The 24329-nt window shown below is 38.4% G+C and overlaps 2 long non-coding RNA genes across 10 annotated transcripts; one reads left to right on the plus strand and one right to left on the minus strand.

Annotated features, from left to right (window-relative positions):
• Positions 1-7378: 7378 nt before the first annotated feature.
• On the minus strand, positions 7379-13516 carry LOC126877770 (uncharacterized). 7 transcript variants are annotated; one of them, XR_007695320.1, is made up of 8 exons: positions 13502-13516; positions 11643-12084; positions 11034-11571; positions 9302-9397; positions 8947-9225; positions 8423-8871; positions 7744-8260; positions 7379-7503 (listed from the first exon to the last, which is right to left on the minus strand). It is a non-coding gene; the product is annotated as an uncharacterized LOC126877770 (long non-coding RNA). The 7 variants fall into 7 exon arrangements; XR_007695315.1 differs by having other exon boundaries at positions 7652-8260; XR_007695317.1 differs by lacking the exon at positions 7379-7503 and having other exon boundaries at positions 7723-8260; positions 11643-11724; positions 11887-12084.
• LOC126877771 (uncharacterized) lies at positions 10206-20022 on the plus strand. 3 transcript variants are annotated; one of them, XR_007695323.1, is made up of 5 exons: positions 10206-10338; positions 14979-15163; positions 15565-15733; positions 16008-17655; positions 17700-20022. It is a non-coding gene; the product is annotated as an uncharacterized LOC126877771 (long non-coding RNA). The 3 variants fall into 3 exon arrangements; XR_007695321.1 differs by having other exon boundaries at positions 16008-17651; XR_007695322.1 differs by having other exon boundaries at positions 16008-17645.
• Positions 20023-24329: the final 4307 nt, after the last annotated feature.

The following is a 24329-nucleotide window of genomic DNA, read 5'->3' on the forward strand; positions in this document are numbered from 1 at the left end:
TTGGGGCATCAGCTTTGGATAAATATCCAGCTCTTCGAGCATTGAAGAGAAGGATTCATAGAATACCGGCTATTTCTGATTGGCTGATTAGGCGCCCATACACAAACAGCTAAAAAGCTAAAAACGTGTGGAAAAAAGATGACCAGTATACCACTACATATATGTAGTATCGTGGACGAAAGGCCTAAGAAATATCGGGCGAACTATGAACAATGTCGCGAGAGCCGAGGCGCCGTCGGGCCCATCAATGTGTCATCGGTCTTTTCAAGTGCATAGTTTCGTGGAAAAGACCTACGTGACCCTGGCTACGAGCGTCTGCAGAACACGTGTGCGGTGGGCCTAGGAAAAAGGCAATAGAATGCGACAACGGCCAGAGTGTGAGTCGAGAAACAGAGTGTGAGTCGAGGAGCCGAGTGCGAGTTGAGCGGAGACAGAGTTTGCGAGTGGCGTTGCCGAGAGAGTGTTGATTGCGTTTTGGTAAAAGTCGAGTCGCTATCTAGTTATTTAGTTGCGCTGTTTTCTGTACGTTTGGCGTGAATAGTTCAGGTTGAACAACAATCGTCTTTTTCTGTCTGATTAACATCTCTATTGTCCACTCCTTGTAAATACATTATATCACGATATTACATATTTTTGGGGGCTCGTCTGGGATTGGACAAGACAGAAAACGAAACGGTTTAACAGAGCTATTCGAGCTAGTTGTGAATTTACCGGTACGCGGTGCGGTAAAAGACGATATCGTTGACTGTTTAAGTTTGTGTAGTGTGAAAAATGGCAAACGTTGGGGACGAACGATTGTCGGGTGAAGAGGGTTCGACGCTGGAGGAGCTGAGGAGTAAGCTCGCGCGAATGAACCTCCCTATATCGGGTGCGAGGTCAGTGCTGATTGCAAGGCTGAATCGGGCGTGTAGGGCTGGACAATCGTATCCTAAGGGATCGACGGGCGGTGAAGAGCTAACCGGTCAACGAGATTTAGGAAACGTACAGAGAGCTGAGCGTGATTGTAACGAAGATGAAGATGTTGAGAAAATGAATACGAAGGAGTTGAAGGAGCGCCTCGCTGGTTTGGGTTTAAAAACGACGGGAAGAAAAGTAGAATTACGCGCACGGCTACAAGCGGCCATGGATGGTAACTACATATCGTCGGAAGAAGAAAGCGACGACGAAAGTGAGGATGAAGATGACAAGAAAAACGCAAGAGGATACAAGAGAGATACGCGAAGGGTGTATCAGGACCGTGATGAATATTGTCGAAGGGCATGTGTTGGTTCGACACTGAGTTTTAGAGACGTCGAAGATGCATTAGAGTCGTTTAGTGGCGACAAAGGTGAAAATGTCGAACGATGGTTCGAGTCGTTCGAGGAAGTCGCTGATACGTGCATGTGGTCGGATGGGCAGAAGGCAGTCTACGCCAGGAAGCTGCTGAAGGGATCAGCGAACATATTTGCGAGCTTCGAGTGTCATTCCAGGACTTGGCATGAGTTGAAGAGGGGGCTAGTGAAAGAATTTTCGAGGAAAGTCAACAGTAGGCAAGTACATCAGAAACTTGAAGAAACAAAAAAGGAGAGTGATGAAGCATGTTTGGCTTACATGTACCGCATGCTCGAAATAGCCAGCCATGTGGACATAGAGGAGGAAGCAAAGGTGGAATACATAGTGGATGGAATAATAGACGACGAGAACAATAAGGCTATATTGTACGGCGCTACGTCAATCAAAGAGTTGAGGAAGAGGTTAGTGATGTACGAAGAGCAGAAGAGTCGCAGAGCAAAGTCGATTGTGAAGCCGGCTAAAACCCAGAAGAACGGGAAGCCCAGTCAATCTGTAGATGCAATGAAGAAAAGAAGATGCTTCATTTGCGGTAGTGAGGATCATCTAAGTGTTAAGTGTCCGGAGAGGGGAGAAAGTGTTAGGTGTTCGAGTGCAGCGGATTTGGACATATTGCAGCGAGGTGTACGGCACGACCGAAAGAGACTTGCGTAGTGTCAAGATCCGAAAAGGGGAAGTATGTGAAGGAAGTAATCGCAGGAATTAAGCTTCTATTCTCTGAAATTACTCTCAAATCTCAGAGTCAACCCTTCAAATTCTCCACACTGGATCTTCGATTCTTAATATTTGTAATATCGTAGAATAGCTTTGATTGGAGATCGGCTGAAATTAGAAAACACCGTGTACGTCGTCTTTCGTGGTTTGTTTACATCCAAGAGCGCCTAGTAACAGTGACGCGAGAAAAGATAAGCAGCGTCAAAACAGAAGTACGGTTCCACATTTCAAGGAGTGGCAATCGAGAGGCCAGAGTATGTGAGCCGAAAAGTGTGTGTGTGTGTGTGTGAGAGAGAGAGAGAGGACGAGAGCAAGAGCGAGCACGACCGAGCAGGAGTGTATTGGCGAAGATCAGAGCTAATTGAGTCGTCGAAGAGTAGAGTCGTTAGAGGTTTCGAGTCGTCGAAGAATAGTCGTGAGAATTGATAGAGTTGTTAGAGAGAGAGAGTGTGTGTGTTAGATTCGTTGTGACGAGAGTGATCAAATAACTGTAAAGTTATTTGATATAGATACGAGTATTGCATTTAGTTTCCGTTAAATAAATATCGTTCTCTGTTCAATTTATATTTGTATATTCAATTTAATATTAATAAATTGGAAGTAATCGGAAAAAAATTTCTATCCTTATTATCCGATATTACATATTTGAAGCATAAATTAAAAATCGACACATTGACTACTTCAAAGAAATTAGCCCGAACGAGACATAACTCGTTCATCGTGGTTTTCGCGCGAAGTAAATATGCGGTTTCTCAATCGTTGTGAGATTCCAACGACGTTAATTCTGTCGAAACGGCGACGCGCGACGACGATCGCACATTCTGTTGCTAGCGAGTGCTTGCAAATCGCGACGATATCGAGCGTAAAGACTAAGCGCAAAAATGGAGGACACTCGGCGGGGAATTGGAAATGCTCGATGACGAAAGGTATTTCAAGGTGTAATTACATCCACATCCAATTGGATCGCACCTTCGTTCGGTTGCTAGGTCAACAACCTTCGATGTTATTCAAATAATGCAACGGCTGGAGCAGCCGGTAGCGAGTCGTAAAAGTTTCAATAAAACACGTTCCTGCTAGTGAACGTATGTTAAGACTTACACCGAGTTTTATTTCGCTACACCGTTTACTAGTTCGAAACGATCGATTGCATAATAGTAGCTGTTTCTTTCATCTCGGAAACACGATCGTAAACGGTGACAACGATCCAGCTTATTCCTGATCGTGTTAATTTCCACGCAAACTTTGTAAACATTATACGTCGCGACGCTCTCGTTAACGCGTCATTCCCTCCAACTCAAAAGTCTTGCAACTTTGGTGATCCGTTTTCTGTGTAAAATTGGTTACGAGCATCAGGGGACTTATCGTCGTAATCGGTAAATTGTTTATTAAGGATCTACAGCTTTTAAGGATTTCTCTCTAGAGATTTAGAGATTAGAAGTTTCATTAACGCGTTATCGTGTCTCTAACTCGATCTTTTTTCGTGTAAATTGGTCACGAGACTTACGAGCTTCGTTGTAAATAGAAGATTAGTAATATTTCGTAGTTTCGTGATAGTATATAGACATTTTAGTGCTTAAACGCGCAATTTTTAGTTCGCTTTTCGCTCGCATCGGTGCTATGAAACGGATCAATATCTCAACACTTTCCTTTAGTTCTACGAATCATCTTTCGACCGGCTTTTCTTGGCCTACCGTTTCCTAACGCTGTCCTAATACTATCGTCTTGCTGAGATCCTTTTTCCGATTGTATCTTCTGCTTATTTTATTATAAATCCGAACTTTCATTCACGTCGTATGTTTTACAGCGTAAAATCCGCTAGAGCGTTCCAATAAATGTAACCAGTAGGTGCTCTAATACTCAAACGCACCTGTGCGTATCTCTGCATATTTGCTGAAAAAAAAAGATGAATCTTACGTTACATTTCCAATATGCGTAATAAGCCGAAAATTTTTCTGATGCTAATCCTTCGTAACATAAGGATGGCATCACTATATGCATGAAAATAGCATTTGGCAATCGTTAGAAACACAATACATGGATATATATGTAGTTGCCAAATTAACCTTCGCGGTGTTCAAAGTGAACGGCTAGAAACGATTGCTTTTTGCTATACGCGCATGGTTCGATTTCACCATAATTCGTTATTAAGACGTTTCGAGAGAGTCAAAGGTGATAAAAGTCCTGCGAAATGACCGATACATAGTGCAGCGAGAGGGGGAGCACGAAGGGCCACGTACAACTTCCACGGCAGCCGATCACATGAAATGGTGGAATGCTGTCGATAGTGATGTAAGTGCGAGCGGCGCTGATGAGCACATCTGAGGGCAGATGTGATTGTCAGGAAAGGCCGATTGTAATATCGTAGAATAGCTTTGATTGGAGATCGGCTGAAAATAGAAAAACCGTGTACGTCGTGTTTCTGTGGTTCGTTTACATTTAAGAGTGCCTACGTGACTAAAGGCACGTAGTTGGTAGTTCTTACATAGGTATGAGGGAAACAATAGACAACGTTAGAAGAAGGACGGTTTCGCTATTCAAGGCGAATCGAAAAGTGTGCGTGTTGCGAGAATCAGAGTTGATCGAGACGTCGAAGCATAGAGTCGTTAGAATTGAGTTGCGAGTGTTGTCGAGTGTTAGAGTTGCTAGTGAGAGAGAGAGAGAGAGAGAGAGAGAGAGAGAGAGAGTTACCAAATAGTTGTCAAGTTATTTGTTGTAAATACGAGCGTTGCATTTAGTTTTCCTGTTAATCAAACATCGTTTCTCTGTCTAACTAATATCTGTATTTTCAATCCATTATTAATAAATTATAATTAATCGAACAAAATTACACCTTTAATATATTCCGATATTACATTACCGTGATGTAATATTTATCATGCTTATTTTGTACGTAAAACGAATCGTTGGAATATTCCCGAAGCTAACGAAGCATTTCCCAAAAGTTAAACCGAAGAGATTAACGCGAATAGTTAAGTGAAATTTTTCCATTAACTTGCTGACCAACCGGCAAATAAAAAATCATAAAAATTGTTTCAATGTGTTGAGGTCACGCATAACTTCTTTTTTCATTGACGATTACCAAACAGGTAAAATTTCGAAATTGTACGAAGGCCACGTGACCAGATCGTATTGGAATTTGAAGTGCATGGAAAAAGACAACTCGAAGTACAAACCTTGAGCTGTACTACTCGAAGTACAAACGTGAACTAATGGATGCAGAAAAGCAATTAACGCCAAACATCCGAACAGCATCTTGGAGCCCGTCATTGTTCTGAAATAAAAGAAGTGACGAATTAAAAAGACGCAGGACTAATAATAATAAAGGAAACTTAGTTCGTATTATAAATTGAATTTACATCAGAAAAGAAGCACGATCAAGCGAAACAGATCGTAGAAATGACAAATATCATCGATATACGTTTCAGTGTAATTTCACTTTTGAAAATTATTTAGTTTAATACGATCGTATTCATCGCTCTGAAACTTTCATTGTGCTGCAATTTGTGCTGCGTCTTTTTAATTTCTCTATCTTTCTGTGTTTTCGGAAAAATTACTTGAAAGATTAAGAATTGCTTGCCTTATTTTATTTTCGATTAGTTAGGATTTGATTATTCCAGGTAAGGTTTATTATTTATAACAGGTTTTATCACTTGTTTATTATTTAGGAGTTTGTTATTTTAGGATTAGTACCTTTTAGGATTTCTTATCCTTCGAGTTTCTGTTTCAGATATCTAGGTCTATTTCAAGATGTTTTATTACATTAAGATTATTTATTCGATTAAGATAATTTAAGAGTTTCACAATGTACAAAGAAATAATCGCGTGAAATTTAGATTTATGCTTTAAACGTATTAAACACGCGGTAATTTCAATGTCTATAGCCTCGAACGTGTTCTGATTAGTTGTGTCATTGTCTGTGACATTGAAATCACAAAAATCCATTGCAAGTGTGCTGTCATGCAATATGGATGTAATTGGGTTTTTTGGGTATTTCCTGTATCATCTGATTTGTACAGTACTATTTTAACGCAAGAACAGGAAACTTATTATATATTTCCCGTCCATTATTTGAATCGTTGTGAAGTGTAACGAATTATATTCGATTCGAGGAGATGTTAATGAATTACCCATTTCATATGTAATTACATGGAAATAAAAATCATTGCAAAAATAATTGATCTAATGACAACGGAATTTCCAATATTTTTTTGTTTCGTCACGTCTTTTTCATAATATATCTTTTATAGGTACGTGATTTATTAATCGTTCGAATGGAAATAATTATTCGTATAATATTCAAACGATTCTAGCCATAAAATAAATTAAAACGATACCTGTCAATGATATGCAATCTGCGTATGACGTCAACCTCGATCTATGCTTATACAAGAAATTTTATCAATCAATGACTAGATATACAATAATCAAATATTATAAAAATATTATAAAAACCTTTAGGTGTTAATATTAAGGTGTTAATATCTTTAATATTTGCAAGTTATTGTTTAGCGCTAATTAGTTAGAATGTAACAAGTGGTGTACCAGAATTGAGATAATTAAGCCACACGAACAATCTTATTTAGATCTTTTCAATTTTTTAATTCTCTTTTGCTCCAATACTTCGTAAAATTAATCTTCATTAGCTACTACACTTCATAGAATAACAAGAGATAATTTTTCTTATATAACGTTTCATTCATAAAATCTATCATTAAAGTATATCTTCATAAAAATATCATTCCATACTAACGGTATATTTGGTGTCATACGAGATAACAGTTACCAGTGATGACATATGTAACTTTATAAAGATATCTCGTTTTATTATATATTAAAAGAATGTACTCATTGCTGCTATATTTCAGATGAAAAAAAGGAGGCAATGATTTTACAGTAAAATCGTTCGTTTACAACTGATTCATTTACATTTCATGATAATACTGTGCATTCTGAATATGCTATGATTTGGTTTAAAATAATAAATAGTCCATTCTTGCATACTATTGCTCCAGCTTTACTTGTATTTTCCATATTGGTATAAATAAAAAGACAATTAATGTCGTTCGAGTCTATTTTCGGATCATTTATATTACGTTTAATCCATATAGTTATTATATGAGACATAGTATCGTAAAATTTGGAAGAATAAAACGTTCGTACAGGAAGTACATTTTATAAGAACTCCAACAAATCTGCGTGTGCACCTAAAATACAAACTGATAGTGATTGTTCATAAGTTTATATACATTATCTAATGTCAATCGAAGGTATCAATTCTTTTTCTCCATAAGAGTACTTCTTCATTTATATGTGTTCAAAAATACATGTGTTCAACCGTGAAGCATATGTCACCTACAACGAAAAAGAGTTTTCCTATACTTAATATTTCCTTTATATACCTATGAAAGTCTATTCTTCGCGTAGTATGAAATTATGAATAAATCTGGAATATTGTTCAATCTGAAAAGAAAAATAACTTATTGACATCATTCATTGATACGAGATTCAGAATGTTTGTTTTGTCTTGCAAAAAAAGAAGGCAGCCCTCCCTTTCTTTTAATGTGAAATAGAAAGCGAAAATTTGAAAACAGATTTTTTGGAAATTTACTTGCAAATATCGTTTTCAATATCGTGATTTTCTTCCCAATGGTACTGTACTTTCAAATTTTCCAGTATCCCTCTAAAAACAAAAAGTCGAACCTCGTTATTATTAACATAGGCATTACAAGGAAGAGAAGTATTAGAAAGCAGCTCCTTTTTATTATGGATTTCTTTATAATCATGTAAATAAGAAATTCCGGAAATTTTTTCCTCAAGAATTTAATTCTTGTGTTTTGATTGATAATTATTACACTGCATACTAACTTTTTGCATACTGTTCGCGTCTAACAATTTCCTAATAATAACTACTTCAAAATTACATATGTTCTTGCACGAATTCAAAAGTACGTATGATATAATTACAATTGATTCTAAAATAATAATTATTTAAAGATATTAAGATACTAATTAAACGTTTCACTATATTTCAAAATCTGGAACAACAAATTTTTATTTATAAAAAATGAAACTGTCTTTATATATTCTTTGTCATGATGCTATTTCTTATTACCATGTCGACATTTTTTAAAATTCATTTTGTTATCTCTACGCAATATGAAAATTCATATACTGCTTAATATTTTTTACATATTATCCATCCACCGCATGATATCTCCTGAAAAATCAAAATATTAATGTTATATTATTACAATGCTTCTTAAATTTCAATTTTTGACAAATTTGAAATCCAATATATTTTGCACAATTATTATTTATCAAAAAATTCCAAGTTAGTAACTTTCTTTTCAAACGGCAAATAACATATACTTTGACTTACCTGTAAGTTTTTGTTCCTAATCATCATTTCCTCTTATAGAACATCGTTATTGTTCTTATAATTACTACCAGTGTCATAGATATTGTAGTGGCTACAACTGAATTAATAGAAAATGATAAATAACTGTGTATAACACTAACACATAACTGTGTATAACAATGACACATAACTTTTACTTACATATCAATCGATAAGGGATTACTGTGATATCCTGTTGATGTTTCTTAAGGCACTTGATTAGGTGCGATACGGTATCATTCCTTATGGTATACTGTAGATAAGTATTTTAGAAAATACCAAGAATAAATCTAAATTATTCAGAGGTTCCAGTTTCGGCTTAGACATAAATACAGGACCATTTGCAAAGAAGAAAGGGTGCGTTTCTACAGCCTCGTTATAGTAACCATGAATACCAATCTCTGAATTACTGGTTACTAAACATAAATATCCTATAAAATTTAATATATTTCTTTAATTTTTAATACATACATGAGTTAGTAGTTCTAAATTATGAATCATCCTACCTGTGATATTACACTTTTCCTTATAATATCATCACTCAAGTGAACAACATTAAGATCATGTAAACCATGGCATCCTATCTTACTGTGAAGATACTTAGTTATGTTATCTAACATTATAAAAATATCATCAAATTCAAGTCCTTTTATTCACATCACATGGCCACGACGATCTGGTTCTTCGTTATATAATGTTCTAAAATTTGTCGTATATATAGGATGTACAAACCGTGATATCAAGGTATCAGTTCTTCCTTCCCAAGGGACAGTTTCATTAAAATTCTGATAGAATTAAAAATTAATTATTAATATTCTAACAATGATATATGTTAAATACATTATAGTCAACGATATATACATGAGCGAATGTAGGGGTGATTCCTTGATAATTATAAATGTCATCAGCCCACATCATTGTGCCACTTCTTTGTACTCCAGCCTCTAGATTAACAGCCTAAACAAACATACGAAATTTTATAGAAGCTGTACAAAATATGGTATATATGCGCAATATTGAAGCGTTCAAGGGGATATAAAGGTAATGTACATCACATACACGTGTACTCTCATGCAACAAAATACAATTAGATTTAATAGTATAAGCTCTTTTATTCATCATAATAGATTGGAAATTTAAGTGTCTTACGAGGGTGAGTAAAAAGTTACCCGCTCTGTCGGTGTAAAATTTATTTTAAGCAATTGTCAAAAAAGACATACATCATTTTTTGACATAATCACTCGATTTCTGTATACACTTTGTCCATTTGCCGAAGGACCTTCGTATTTTCTCATTAAAAAATGTTTTGGGCTGAGCTGCGAACCACGAATGCATCGTCGTCTTCACCTTTTCATCAGCTTTTTCGGCATCCATCTCGCACAAACTTTTTAAAACCCAAATCTGTCGTGCACTATTGCATAAGCAGAGCCGTGGCTGATTTGCAAATGATTTGCCACATTATCCAGTGTCACTCGTCTATTCCATAGAGCATAAGTTCATGAGCACGTTCAATGTTGTCATCGTGGATGTGGACGGGCGTCCAGCTGTTTTTTCATAACACTTGTGCGATCTTCTTTGAACTTTTGTGCCCATTCAAACACACTTCGTGACAAAACACTTTCTCCATAATGTGCATTAAATCTTTGATAAATATAGGCATCAAACATAACCTCCGACCACAAGAAACGAATCACAGCATCCTGCACTGTTTTCCTGCAAATCACCATTGCAAAGCGCCATTACTCGCGTAACGGTCACAAACGAAACCTGCGCAGCAGCACTGAACAGATATTGACGTCATACGAAGAGTGCAGATGGATCAATACGGTCGACAGAAGTTTTAACTATCTGGAGTGCGGATAAATTTTTACTGAGAGTCGTATAGGAATCTATAATCCGTAAGTACACCTTTGGCTGAATGGAAATTTCTCTTACATATAGTCAAAAATGCAGAAACTGTGTATTGAATTGGAAAGTGATAAAAAATAAGTGAAGTTTCGAGGTTGCATGTGATTGCATGAGTACACAGGACGTTTTTAGCGAATAAAAAATAATTTTGAAAGACACGAGACTTATCTTGTATTTTATGCACTCTCTGTGTCCGAATTTCCAGAAGCTCTCTATCTTATGAAGTGTTTTAGATTAGCCGGAAAATTTTGTACGTACATACAAGAAGTATACGATCTAAGTGGAATATTCCATTATTCTCTTGATACAACAGAAACGAAATTTACAGAACTTCTCAGAAAGTTGGTTTATTATTACCAAATTAATAGAATTAATATACGTTTATCATCTTTACATACCTAAGTCGTGGAGGTTTATCGTGCGTAAAAAATTAGTGTCGTTTCAAAGTTACATTTCGTACATTTTAAGCCTATAATTTGTAACGTACAAAACAATGTAAATTTGAGCTGTTTCTTATCTCCACAATAAGAAAATCCAACTTTACGTTTTTTACACAATGATATTTATGGAACAGTAATATCATATTATTGCATCGCTTGGAGAATGAAGTCAAGGTACGATATGACCCTAGTGTAAACGCTGGGATACCCAGCTGTGCCGCACTTATAAGCATAAGACACAATACCTATTAAATACGAGGTTAATTCATGTTGTATCAGCAGTGGTCCGCCACGGTCAGCCTGAAAGGATCGTTAAATTTTTAATCAAAGATACTGAAATATATCGATCGAATTGCATTGAAATTATACTTATATACAGTAATAATCTTCTATTGATTTGTGTATTGAAATACTCCAATTTATAACGTACATGTTATATGTATTTTGAGCAAAACTAAGATTAGAAGGAAATTAGATTAAATACCATAACGAGGTGTGAGAAGTGGGCAAAACTATTAAATTGTGTTTATCTATTATTTTTAATGTTTAAGACGTCGATTTGATGTTAATTCGAATGGACGTGTCTTCAGATACCGTATAGTTTGTAGTAACTCTGTAACTTAATTATCGTACAAGAATCCTCTCCACCCTGAGCATGTTCGGCGCATATTATACCATCAGTGATATCAGGTGCATTAGGAAATTTGGAATAAGCTATTTTGCATTCGGCGTTCTTAATCACTGGCATTTGTACTTCCATTAATGCATTAGGTCGTGGTCGTCCTACGAAGAAAATGAGAAAGATATTTAAGACTGGAACTGTTTAATTTTATTATAAAATTGATATCACTTACTATATCTTAACGCTCCCCATCCAGCAACAAGGGGGTTATAGCCGACGAAGTTGCTCTTTCGTACAAATGGGATATACGTACCCTGAAAAATAAAAAAATAAATGAAAATGCAGGAAACGAATGACCAAAAGTATGAGAAAGAATTGTACACGCTTTATGACACAATATATGTGTACAGTAAGAAATTTCAGGATATGATACTTCAGTAATACTCAATAGCATATATATATATTTGAGGACTTACTCGAAAATGGCACCTCCTCCACCAATCTAAGAATGGCAATATTATGATTGTGTATGTTTTCTATTCCATCCATATGTGCACAATGTGCTGCGGTCAAAACATGCCTAGCCGATATCAGGGAACCTCCGCACTTCCATAGTGGTTTGTCTGGGTTTCGGGGATTACGAAAACCTAATGCAGCGATCCATGGCCAAGCGCCTAAAATGCAATAGTCATAGTTGTGAATATACGTAATTTTTTGTCACATAACGGGTAACAACGATTATTACCTATTCGATATTCGATCATACAGCAGACGATAAGTACATACGTACAAATACTCTGAAATAGAGATTTGATAAAGACAGAAATTAAATTTTTATTCCAGTGGAATACAAATTATTAAATAATTCTATATAATTTCTATTTGAACTATACTGAACTATAAAGTTCAAACGTGTAATTTCTGCCCTAACAGTTTTTGATCTCTATCCATATTATTACTCCTATATCAATTTTTTATTTCAAGCAAAAAGATACTCTTCCTAACATGAAGTAAAAGAAAGAAATAATTCAAGTTAATAAGTAAAGTTACTACCGATAAAATCATAGCATTATTATTTAGTCTAATTGAAATGTACATTGATGTGCTGTTTAATGCCTTTAAAGTTCATGCTTTGCAGTAAATGGCTTATTATTAATCGGAAAGAAAGACATAAAACGTACCAAGTTCAGCTGGTTTACCATCGACCACCCTGGTATGAGAGACGTTGCTAAAACCACAGTATGGTGGTCGCAAAGCCTTATACTTATACACAGTTTTTATTAAAATTTCTCTCTTCTCTTTGTTTGGATCGTTCGGACAGCAAACGATCGTAACATTGACCTGGTATCTGCACACTGATCGTCTATAAAAATCGGTGGCTGTACGGTACTGTATCTGCCATATTTCTTGCAGAGGTTTACATTTTCTGTAGTCAAGGCACCTGCCTTCTTGATTGTCCGGTGTGGTACATTCTGGATCAAACAATTTTAAAACATTTATACAGTTCAAAGATGCGTAAGAAAGCGACACCGATTACTCAACTTTCGAAGTAAAAAGCCGATCAAGTCCACCGGATTGCCCTACAGACACGTATTAATCCGTAAGAGTTAGTCATCATGTTGATAATAATTATCTAAAGAAACTTTTCACGTGAAAATATAAAATTTTAATTGATTAGATATTGTGTTAGCCATACTTAAGAAAGAAAATGAAAATGAATGAAATGAAAGAAAAGGACTACCTTCAACCTCATTTTTTAAATAAACACTTTGTCAGTTTTGCGGTAAATAAATTCTTAGGAATTCAGGACAGTTTTTGGTGAATCATTTTGTTTCGACCGTTCGCGGAGAGACGCGATCGCGAGATAGCACGTCAACGAGAGTTGTAAGTTCCCGTTACGATTAAATAATCGACGCCACGAACTGATCGATCCCCTTATTTCGATTATGATAATAAGGGTAGTTCAATGAAATTCCACAGAATTAACACAAATAAATTAATGTTTATTTCAACAACTTATTAACTAGAAAGATATAAATGGAACAAAAAAAATGTAACTGCGTTTTGGTTGATAAGTAATGCGCGACATACCACATGTGTTGACGGTTCGACTTCTCGAAAAGTTCTGAACGCCTTTCGATTTTTTTCGTTTTTTCTGGAAGGCGACACCCACTACGTTCGGATCACGCCACATTCTTTTACTGCGAGGTAAAATACGGGCCACGAGTCGACGTTTCTGGAAGTCGCCCTGCTTAATGGACCATGCGCTTGCCACTACAATGTTTGTTTGCCAGGCAGACGCGACGATCCGTCTGCGACATTATAGTGCCGCGATCGATAGTTAAGAATATGACCTATTGTAAGCCGCATGGCGTAACATTCTCCCCCCGTTGAGAGGGTACCGATCAAACTAGCGAGGTGTGGTTGAAGTTCCCATCTTATTTCGTCTCGGTGGCTAGTTGTTCGGGTTTCTCGAGATCGGGTTGAATTGGCAGTGGGACAAGCCTTTTGACGCCCCGATCCAAAATGCTCTTTGCCGCCTGAACTGTAGCTGTCCGGATGACACCATCGGCGCCTGGTTGAACCTTGATAACTCGGCCCAGAGGCCAATGCATGGAGGGAACGTTGTCCTCTCTGCGGATGACGATTGTGCCCTTTTGGATGCTGTGTCCACCCTTGCTCCATTTATTGCGGTTGGTTAGCTCGTTCAAATACTCCTTATGCCAGCGGTTCCAAAAATGTTGTTTAAGCTGTTGGATATGCTGCCATTTGGAGAGTCGGTTCGATGGAATGTCTCTGAAATCTCGATCACGTAAGCACATTAATGAATCGCCAATGAGGAAATGTCCGGGAGTGAGAGCTAGGAGATCATTTGGATCGGTGGAGATAGGAGTTAGCGGGCGGGAATTGAGGACTGCTTCTATTTCTATGATAAGAGTATTACGGTGTTAAGCTCATATGTTTCTGTTTCTCCACTCGCGCTGCGCCATAATATCCTTTGATATTTCCGATCCTCTGGTCGTACGAGGAATTGCCGATACATTTTCTCGAGTACGTACGAGTGAGTACGTACTGATGAGCGCGGAATCTAATTAATATACAAAATAAATTGTGAATTGATTCGAGAATATAGGATTTCCCCATTTTCATGATTATCGTGATTTTTGTATAAATATATTTTTTAAGATACTAATAATTAGGTACTTATAAATTAGTATTATCAATTATTTTGCATTTATAATTCCGTCTCTAGTATAAGTGTTAATTGAAAACTAACTTTATGTTTCAAAAAGTACTAGCAAAGTCGTTGAGTAACAAGCCACTGATGCTAACACAAATAGCATTGTCGTAATTAAATATTTCTAAATATTCATTTTTCATTTTGAACCTGTAGAAACAATTTATTATATATACTATTAGCTAAGTAATTGCATATTTAATTAAGTCGAAATATAAAACTTAGTTATTTTAATAATTTAAAAAATAAAAAACTGACAAACATTTCAATTTAATTTATGGTTGGAACAAAAGACAGTTATTTTTCATTAATTGAAATATTGCAATGCAGAGTACTTTCCAAAATACGCCGAGAGTATTCCTGATGGTGAAACGAGCGTTGCTTCATCGAACGCAGCTAAAGAAAACAACATCTATGTAGTTGGTGGTACGATGCCTGAAATAGAGGGCGCTAAATTGTACAATACCTGTACTATTTGGGGTCCCGATGGAACTTTGATAGCAAAACACCGAAAGGTAAGTAATATATTCCTTTATGGCTTTGAATTTGAAAATATTGGGGTGAAGAAAGTGACTCTATCTAGGAATAATTTAGGAATATACATATGTACATACGTATACTATAACCAATTCTATAATTTACGGTTTATAAAATACGTTATGATACGGGAAACGCCCATTTTTGTTGTAATGTGTTTGTTGTTGTATACATTTTTCACATACTTAAAATATTATTCTACTTATTTTTTCTCCTTTTTAAACATTATTAAATGATAAGATTTTTTAATAAAAGAAAGTGATAAAAACGCTGTCAGTTATTAAATAAAAAATAATTAAAGTTTAGGAGTTGGTAACTTTGATATTAAATTACAAAAGTTGCAGCAATAGAATTAGCGACCACATTTTTATGTTATTAGGTACATCTATTCGACATCGACATTCCTAATAAGATTACTTTTCGAGAGAGTGATTCACTCAGTCCTGGTAACTCCCTAACGACGTTCGATGTGAAGGGCTGCAAAATAGGTATTGGCATTTGCTATGATATTAGATTCGAGGAAATGGCACGCATTTATCGGAACAAAGGTACAGTAACTTAATCGACCAATACTTAACTAGCAAAAAATTAAATATCTTTCTTAAATATATTCTATATAAAATTAATATAATCTGTAACTCTGTATAAAAAGAAGCTTAATTTAAAAAACCAGTATATTTGCTGAAAATGAAACAAATAAAAGAATTAAAAGCACAATAAGAGGACTGTCCTCGCATATTCAGAAATGATGGAATGTGAACCGTGCAACTACGAAGTTAATTGGTATTCGGTGGCTTCATATTTCCTGCTTCTCTGGGTTAGGTTGCCAAATGCTGATATATCCAGCGGCATTCAATATGACCACTGGACCACTGCACTGGTCATTACTTCAGCGTTTCAGAGCGAATGATAATCAATTATACGTTGCCTGCATATCACCGGCTCGTGTTCCTTAAGCAAGTTACGTCGCATGGGGACATACACAGTTGACCAATCCCTGGGGAAAGATTCTTTACGATTTGGAAATTCAAGAGAATATGGCAGTCACCGATATCAAAAAAAAAAAAAAAAAAAAAAAAAAAAAAAATTTCAACAAATAAATAAAAAAAAAAGTCACCGATATCGGTAATTTACAGCTTAAAATTAAAAGCGAGAGATCCATGATGTAATTAATTTTTAGTCTCGTTAATTTATCGATTTAGCCATCTTCCTCTGTATTTGTTGAATTTATTAGTAAGCATTACTTATTACTTCGTATGTTTCTTTTTTCTATCAGATCTAAAAGTTGTTGAGGAAGTAAGGGCTCAGATACCTACATTTTCTCAGAGACGTACAGATTTGTACGACACTGTCTGTAAGAAGGAGTAACTCTACACTAAAACAGAAAATGTTTTTTTATAATATTTCTACTACGATATCCTTTTTTGTGAATTATTACTAATTTCTTATCATCCATTTCTTGTAAATATATTATATCACGATATTACAGATATATACGTAGATATACACGTTAATTAAATCCTCTATATGGTATTTTTATATCGGTGTCATGAACATTTTTCCCCGAACGACCTTCTATCACGCGCGTACGTATATCGAGAATATTATTGTATTATATATAGTGATACATACGTTGATATACACATTAATTAAATCCTCTATATAGTATTTGACTTTGCTATCTTGAATAGATAAATAATCTCGAATATAGACATACAGGTACACTTACGTTGATATACACCTTTGTACAAGGTGTCAAAAAATTTTTTATCACGGCGTTTTTTTAAGACGATTTTATAGCTTCGAAATTGATCTTGACACGATTTTCAATGTCAAATTATTTTTCTATTGCATCATGTGATACTCATTAGGAGGAACAAAACTTCTGTTTTCTTAGAAAAAATGTTTGAAATTTCATTAATTCCTAGATTGATTTTATTTATACTTTAAAGTCAGATATGACATCAAATAATGTCAATACTAATATCTAGTTATTTGTCAATTTACAGCATCTGAAAAACAAGATATCTTCGAGACAGCGTGGGTTTTCTTTCCAACTTTCTTAACTTTCAACAATAAAATTTTCGTCAAACGATACAATCTATCCAACAAAGTTGTTGTACACAGCCAATCTCGTAAGAACATAGATCTTCTTCCAGTATTATTCTTCACAATACTTCGTGTGGAATTTCTACTTGACGAGTTATTATTAAACGATTAAAAGCTTATTATTATACGATAATGTAATATCGTAGAATAGCTTTGATTGGAGATCGGCTGAAATTAGAAAACACCGTGTACGCCGTCTTTTTGTGCTTTGTTTACATCCAAGAGCGCCTAGTAACAGTGACGCGAGAAAAGATAAGCAGCGTCAAAACAGAAGTACGGTTTCATATTTCAAGGAGTGGCAATCGAGAGGCCAGAGTATGTGAGCCGAAAAGTGTGTGTGTGTGTGTGTGTGTGTGTGTGTGTGTGTGTGTGTGTGTGTGTGTGTGTGTGTGTGTGTGTGTGCAGGACCGAGCAGGAATGCATTGGCGAGGTTCAGAGTTGATCGAGACGTCGAAGCATAGAGTCGTTAGAATTGAGTTGCGAGTGTTGTCGAGTGTTAGAGTTGCTAGTGAGAGAGAGAGAGAGAGTTACCAAATAGTTGTCAAGTTATTTGATGTAAATACGAGCGTTGCATTTAGTTTTCCTGTTAATCAAACATCGTTTCTCTGTCTAACTAATATCTGTATTTTCAATCCATTATTAATAAATTATAATTAATCGGACAAAATTACACCTTTAATATATTCCGATATTACAATAACTTACTTTTTTCTACGTCAATGGACGTAGACGAAAGACGTTGAGTGAGGAATTAGAACAAGTGTGGATCGTTGGAAACCACTATGCTGCGGTCTACCATTCGTTTTACCCTATATATACTACGGAACAAAGGATAATTTTCACCGGCTTCATCAAGAGCACATTTTCTAAGCTTTATTATTTATTATTACACCCATTATATTATATTATTACGATATTATCTAATTAATTGTTGTTTATTTATTTTGATGCTTATATTAACTGTTATTTGAAACATACTTTCAACAACATAATAAATACAGAGTAAAGGTTAATGAAATTTTAAACAGCTTTTTCCAAAAGAACATGTTATATCCGTGTAAGGACTATAACACTTCTGTTTCCTCGTCATGAGAACTTTATGACGCAATAAAAACTGTTGTCCTTGAAAATTATACTCCAGATCAATTTTGTAATCCATTTTTTCTAACAGATCACCATCTCCCACGGCTATAACAAGTAAGTTTTTAACACTCTATACACATAGAAAACACGTATTGATTACGATTCTGCTGATTAAAACACGGAACGTCAATATATTTATTCACTATGCCAACACAGATAACATTTACCACTGACGAATATAATATATATTTGAAAGGATGGAAATTTTATTTAACCGACTATATGACCATACTCGGTTAAGTATCAACAGCGACTATCTATCAAAAAGATTAAAAATTTTAGCCATGTGATTTGGTCCCTTAAAGCGGGGATTTTAGAAGTAATATTTTTATAATAAAAGAATTCATGAAAAAGTTGTATTATCATAGAACTAATGATAAAATGCCACCAAAACCTTTAAATTTGTAATATTCGAAAGAAACTTGAAATCTCGTTTATTTATTCGGCAACAAAATCTGATTTACCTTCAGGGAATACCTATACAATTTTTGCGTAACTCTCTCTTTTAAACAAAACATCAAAGCGTGTTGTTCCTAGCTTCAAAGGGCTTAACTCAATTTTTTGATCAATTTTTTCTCGTTCCATACGGTCGTTTCAAAGCTTATAATACCATTTACACCTTTGCCTTGTATTCCATCCATAGTTCCCATGCAATTTTATTATTATCGTTCCGAAGAACCTTCGCACTTCTGCTTCGCTCGTGATATGTATTCACATTTGTTTTGCCATTTTGTTTCGCCTTTCGGGAACGATATGTTTGGAAATGATATGATATTGAAAACAAATAGGCCATTAAACGAGAATGGATGGATTCAAACGGAATTAAGTGATCTCAATTCCACAGCTTTGGCGGCTGAACGTGTTTTCCTTTCGAACGGTTTGCTCGCGTCAAATGGTGCAAATTTCAACAAGTACCCACATGTTTACTATTAAATTCATTTATTTCTTTTTTATTTATTTATTTATTATCTTTTTGGCTAGGTTACCTTCGACGCATTTTGCGTATTTCTTGAGCAATTTGTAAGGTATTATTTCCTATATTATTGAAGAAAGTAATGATTTTTAGATTACCAATAAAAGGTAGATTTAAATTTTATACAAATTGGCATACATTGGCAATTGGCATAATTTAAGGAAATTGGCATACTGAGATGACAAATTACTGACATTCCTTTAGTATGTTATGGAAAATTTGTAAAGGTTTAAAAATTGTTGGAACACTTTGCATGGAATATATATTCTATATAGAATACGAATTCTTTCTCTTTCCTAATTATCGTTTACGTGATAAAATAAGGCGTTTCAATTTGAATTCATTAAATGTTGTCTTAAATATTCAATTTGAAAATTCTTTGGAGAAAATCGAAGAAGATTTAGAACTATTTTTTAATCGATAAACGCTTCAAGAATTGTGAACCACTGACCTAGGGGAACTTGATTAATCGAGGGATACGAATAGTTCAATGATATTGCAGAAGCCATTTACTGCGTTCCCCTAATATGATTACATCGATAAAAGAGAGGTCACTACTTCTTCGCCATATTTCATACGTAAAAATAAAAATCTTATATCAAAGCAAAAAAAGGAGTCACTTTTTTTTTTTGGACCAGATCGCCATGTCATTAAATCGAGCACAATAATTAAATTAGAAAATTGAGACCGATTAACACGAAACAGCCACCGTCAACCGAATCTTATGGGCGTCTTACAGATTAGAGCGTTTCATTTACTTGAAGCAAAACGAGGATTAACTCGTAGCAACTGAGCAGTAGCTCAGTGCCGAACATTTATCTTCGTTCTCGCCAGTACGGGGAGTACAAAAAGGCGATTTGCGAAGTCAAATTTGTGCATCAAATTGAGCGGCTTTTTCAACAAATCGAAATTCGAAATGTTGTTAAATACGACTTATTCGGAGACAATGAGGCGAAAATGATTATAAGATTCCATGAAAATATTATGTTAGATGAAAGCTGTTGGTGCCTATTAGTATGGTCCTTCTGTAGTATGCACACGTATAATAGAATAATAATAATTTACTACGAGTAAAAGAAACATTTATACGTATCCATAGGGCTTTCGATTTATGAAAATTGAAAAGAAGATATATTCCATTTGGTCGTCGATTCTATTTCAATTCGTTAGTAATCGTTCCAGTTACGTCATTAATAAAACATTTTTATTGATAAGCTACCTAACAAAAAGACCTTTTTGTCACCCCAAATTGCTTCAAAAGAAAATCCCTTGTCAAACAAACCATGTTCCTTGTACGAAAATCTAAAAAGGATTTTCCAAAAAGATGTATTCAGTAAACCGTGGCTTGTGACTGGTGAGTTTGAAAAGAGTTGTTGAAAGTTAATATTCGACCAAGCTCTTGTGACATCAATCACATCTCATCCTACATCAGTGATAATACATCGACACCCGACCTTCGGACACTTTTGGAGACATCACCACCTTATCATCATAGCATACACCAAGGCTGTGACGCACCTCCGTCTACATCAGAGATAGGATATGGACCCCCGACCTTCGGACACTTTTCTACATCATAACCTACACCTTTTTTTTTTTCGTGGAGAAATCCTCACGGACACCCGCTAGCGGGTAGTGTCGGACTCTTACCGACTAAAACTCCACGGTGGCCTGTCCTGACGCCTGAGTCGAGATGCACCCGGGATCTCTCCCGAATTACTACCGGTTACCCCCGGGCGTCTATCTCTTCTTTCGTCGAAGGGAGGCGTCCTGCTCTTCTTTGACCGCTAGGGGGGGGGGGGGGGGGGACCACGCACCCTAGCGCCTCGCTCCTGCTGCGTCATCCTGGGGACCCCGTCCCCTGACGCCTCTTCCTGGTTCTTCGCGCTTCTACGGTGGCCGCGGCGGCGCCGGTGGCGGCGTCGCGCCCCTGTGGCGCGTTGTGTTCCTCGGGTGCTGCGATGTCCTGGACGGATCGCGGGCTCGTTCTCGGTTTCTTTCCGCCCGCTCCTTCGCCAGCATGACCTGCTCGCAGTAAGTGCGGATGGCGGCGAACTCCTGGCGCCCTCTGAGCATGGTCGCGACGACCGCTTCGGGGGTTAAGCTCTCGCCGATTTCGAGTCGTAGGACGCGTCGTGGTTCCGCCCACGCCGGACAGAACTCCAGCGTGTGTTGCGCCGTGTCCTCCTCTTCCTCGCAGTGGTGACAGATGGACGTCGCCTCTCGCCGAATCCTTAGCAGGTACTCGCCTGGCCGTCCGCCATGTCCGGGGGTAGGCGCCCTCCTCCAGGCATCTGGTGAACAGGTGTCGCAGGCGGGGAGCCATGGTGACGATCGACTCCACCCACGCTCTGCCAGGTATTCCGTCGGGGCCCGGCGACACGTCGCGGGATGCCGTCCTCCTGGCTGCTTCGAAGAGTTCTTCGTCGGTCACTCGCAGTTCTTCGCTCCATCCCGTTGCGGTTGTCACAGACGAAATTCGAGCAACTGTATATAACAAACCGAAATTCCGAACGCCTTATCGCGTGTGACCGTCCGGTCAGCACCCGTTCTCAGCCGCCTGAGTGGCATTCGATCACTCCAGCCGTTCTCCGAATTTTACACTAAGTATAAACAAAACCTTCTCCCACTCCAACGAATGGAAGAATATAAATGCTCCCTTCAAAATCATCTAGTTAGTCTAATAAAAAAATTCTTAACTAATCCAAGTATCGAAAGTGTATCATCGCGAACCGAAAAAATTGTATAAATTGAGTAAAAAATAAAAAGAACTTAATCTCCTTTTCGGAAATTAACAAGTTCCTTATTTTTACCTTAATTTTACACGACACGGTCGTCGTCGCCGCCTCCTCGTCGTCGTCGTCGACGGAGGGGGAGGGTGGCGCCGGTTGGCTCGCGTCCGTGTCTTCCGGCGGGAACAACGTCCCGATGACGTTGTCCAACAACGCCGGATCCATGTCCGAGGTCAGCGGGGGCGCCGAAGGTCGTAGCTTCTTAGTGACTATTTTGTAGGGCCGTCCCCACGGGTCGGATTCGACCTCCTCGATCAGCTCCGTCCAGCACCGAGCTTTCGCGGTCTTGATGTTTCACTGAAGCGTGCGTCTCGCCTCTCTGTACTCCTCGTAGCAGTTGGAAATCTCTTCCTCGTCGCACGTCAGTCTGCGACGACGGGCCTGTAACGTCAATTCATATCAGAGACCAGGCCACACACCACGGACAGGATGGCACCCAGATGTCTGCATATCCTTGGCGCGCACCCTCAATAGTCTTAAGTGCCCACCAGGGGCCAGGGGCATTTTTATAGTTAAGGTCCTTCGGACCAAGCGAGCATTTCCTGTCTTAAATTTCCCTTTACGTTTATTGTCTACCACGTGTTAGCTTAGAAAGTTGGTTTTCTCCACATCTGGTATGTTCCGTTGGCAACTTTCTCGCGAGGGCGGCTAAAACCCTTCCTGGTCCACCAACCGTCCTATTATCCAATCGGAGATGGTGTCTACTGCCCTCACTTCCTTAACCAAAATTGTCATCAACAAATCCGATAGTCCCGTGTGCTTAGACACACCCACCCCTAGCTTTCCTCAGACACAGTATCGTCAGTAAAACTTCACTTATTCTGTATCCTTAGAATAGTCAACATATCTATATCGGTCTCTACCCTTATAAGTCGCGTACTTAATGTATTGTTGTAACTAAGTGTTACATAACGTAGCTGGAGTGAATTGTGATTTATGTTAATTCAGTGCGTGTTACATTGTGATTGGTGAATTCACAATAAAGGTTGATTAAAACAAAGTTAATTGTTGTGTTACGACTCAACTATATTTTATTTCCACCAACCAACCCTAAAAATTACGTGACAGGCCCTTAGGAATCTTCTGCGGCCCCGAACGCAGTTCTCTCGCATCTCCGCGATCTCCGGAGTCCACCAGTACGTTCCCTGGTCGCGTCCACCCCCCGGGACGCAGCGCGGCATCGAGGGGTCGCACGCCGCGGTCATGTATCTTCGGAGCTCCTCCGCCTCCTCGTCGATGCTTCCCTGCTCGGTCGTCCGTCGGGCGTCCCAGATCCAGGCGGACACGATCGTGGCCGCCCGTAGCATCTCCTTGTCCCTCTCCTTGAGACGCCATCGCGGTGGCGGGCGGCGACGGTTTTCTCCCGGTCGTCGTCTCCCGACGTCGTCTACGGCCCCCAGGGCCACCTCCATCAGTATGTAGAGGTGATAGGACAGCGTTTCCACCCCCTCGGCCACTCTCCAGTCGTGGATTCGCCTGAGCAGCTCCGGGGTAGCCCACGTGATGTCCACTACCGAGGATCCTCTCCACGCCACGCAGGTGCTCGCCGAGCCCCTGTTCGCCAGCAGGAGCCCCAGACCCGCTGCCCAATCGGTGAGCATCCTTCCTCGGGAGTTGGTCCTGGGATTTCCCCATTGCGTCGAGTGGGCGTTGGAGTCCCCGAGGACGAGTACCTGGCGGGGGAGGCATCTTCCGATGCACTCGCCGACTCGATCCAGGAAGTCCCCGTACGCGGCCAGGTCGATGTTCGGGGAGACGTATAGCGCCACCACCGCTGCTTCCCGCCACTCGACCGCGACGAAGCCGCTGCCACGGTCCAGCAGGACGCCCGAGGCTGACGTCCACGTTATCCCCGCGGATCCGTCCAGGTCCCCGATCCAGTTGGGCGAGTCGGGAATGCGGTGCGGTTCGGCCACCGCCGCCAGGGCGACCTCGTTCTCCCGGATGGTCTGGAGGAGCAGATCTTGCGCTCTTCTCGACCTACCGAGGTTGCATTGCAGCAGGCGCTTGAATTATGCGGTCACCTCCATGGCCTCCTCCCGGCCATCCGCCGCTGCTGCTGGTTCGGCGGCGCTTCCCGGTGTCTCTGCCGCGGCGGCTGCTGCTGCTGCTGCCGCTACCGCTGCT

Source organism: Bombus huntii, unplaced genomic scaffold, assembly GCF_024542735.1.
Source record: "Bombus huntii isolate Logan2020A unplaced genomic scaffold, iyBomHunt1.1 ctg00000238.1, whole genome shotgun sequence".
NCBI classification, from domain to species: Eukaryota; Metazoa; Arthropoda; class Insecta; order Hymenoptera; family Apidae; genus Bombus; species Bombus huntii.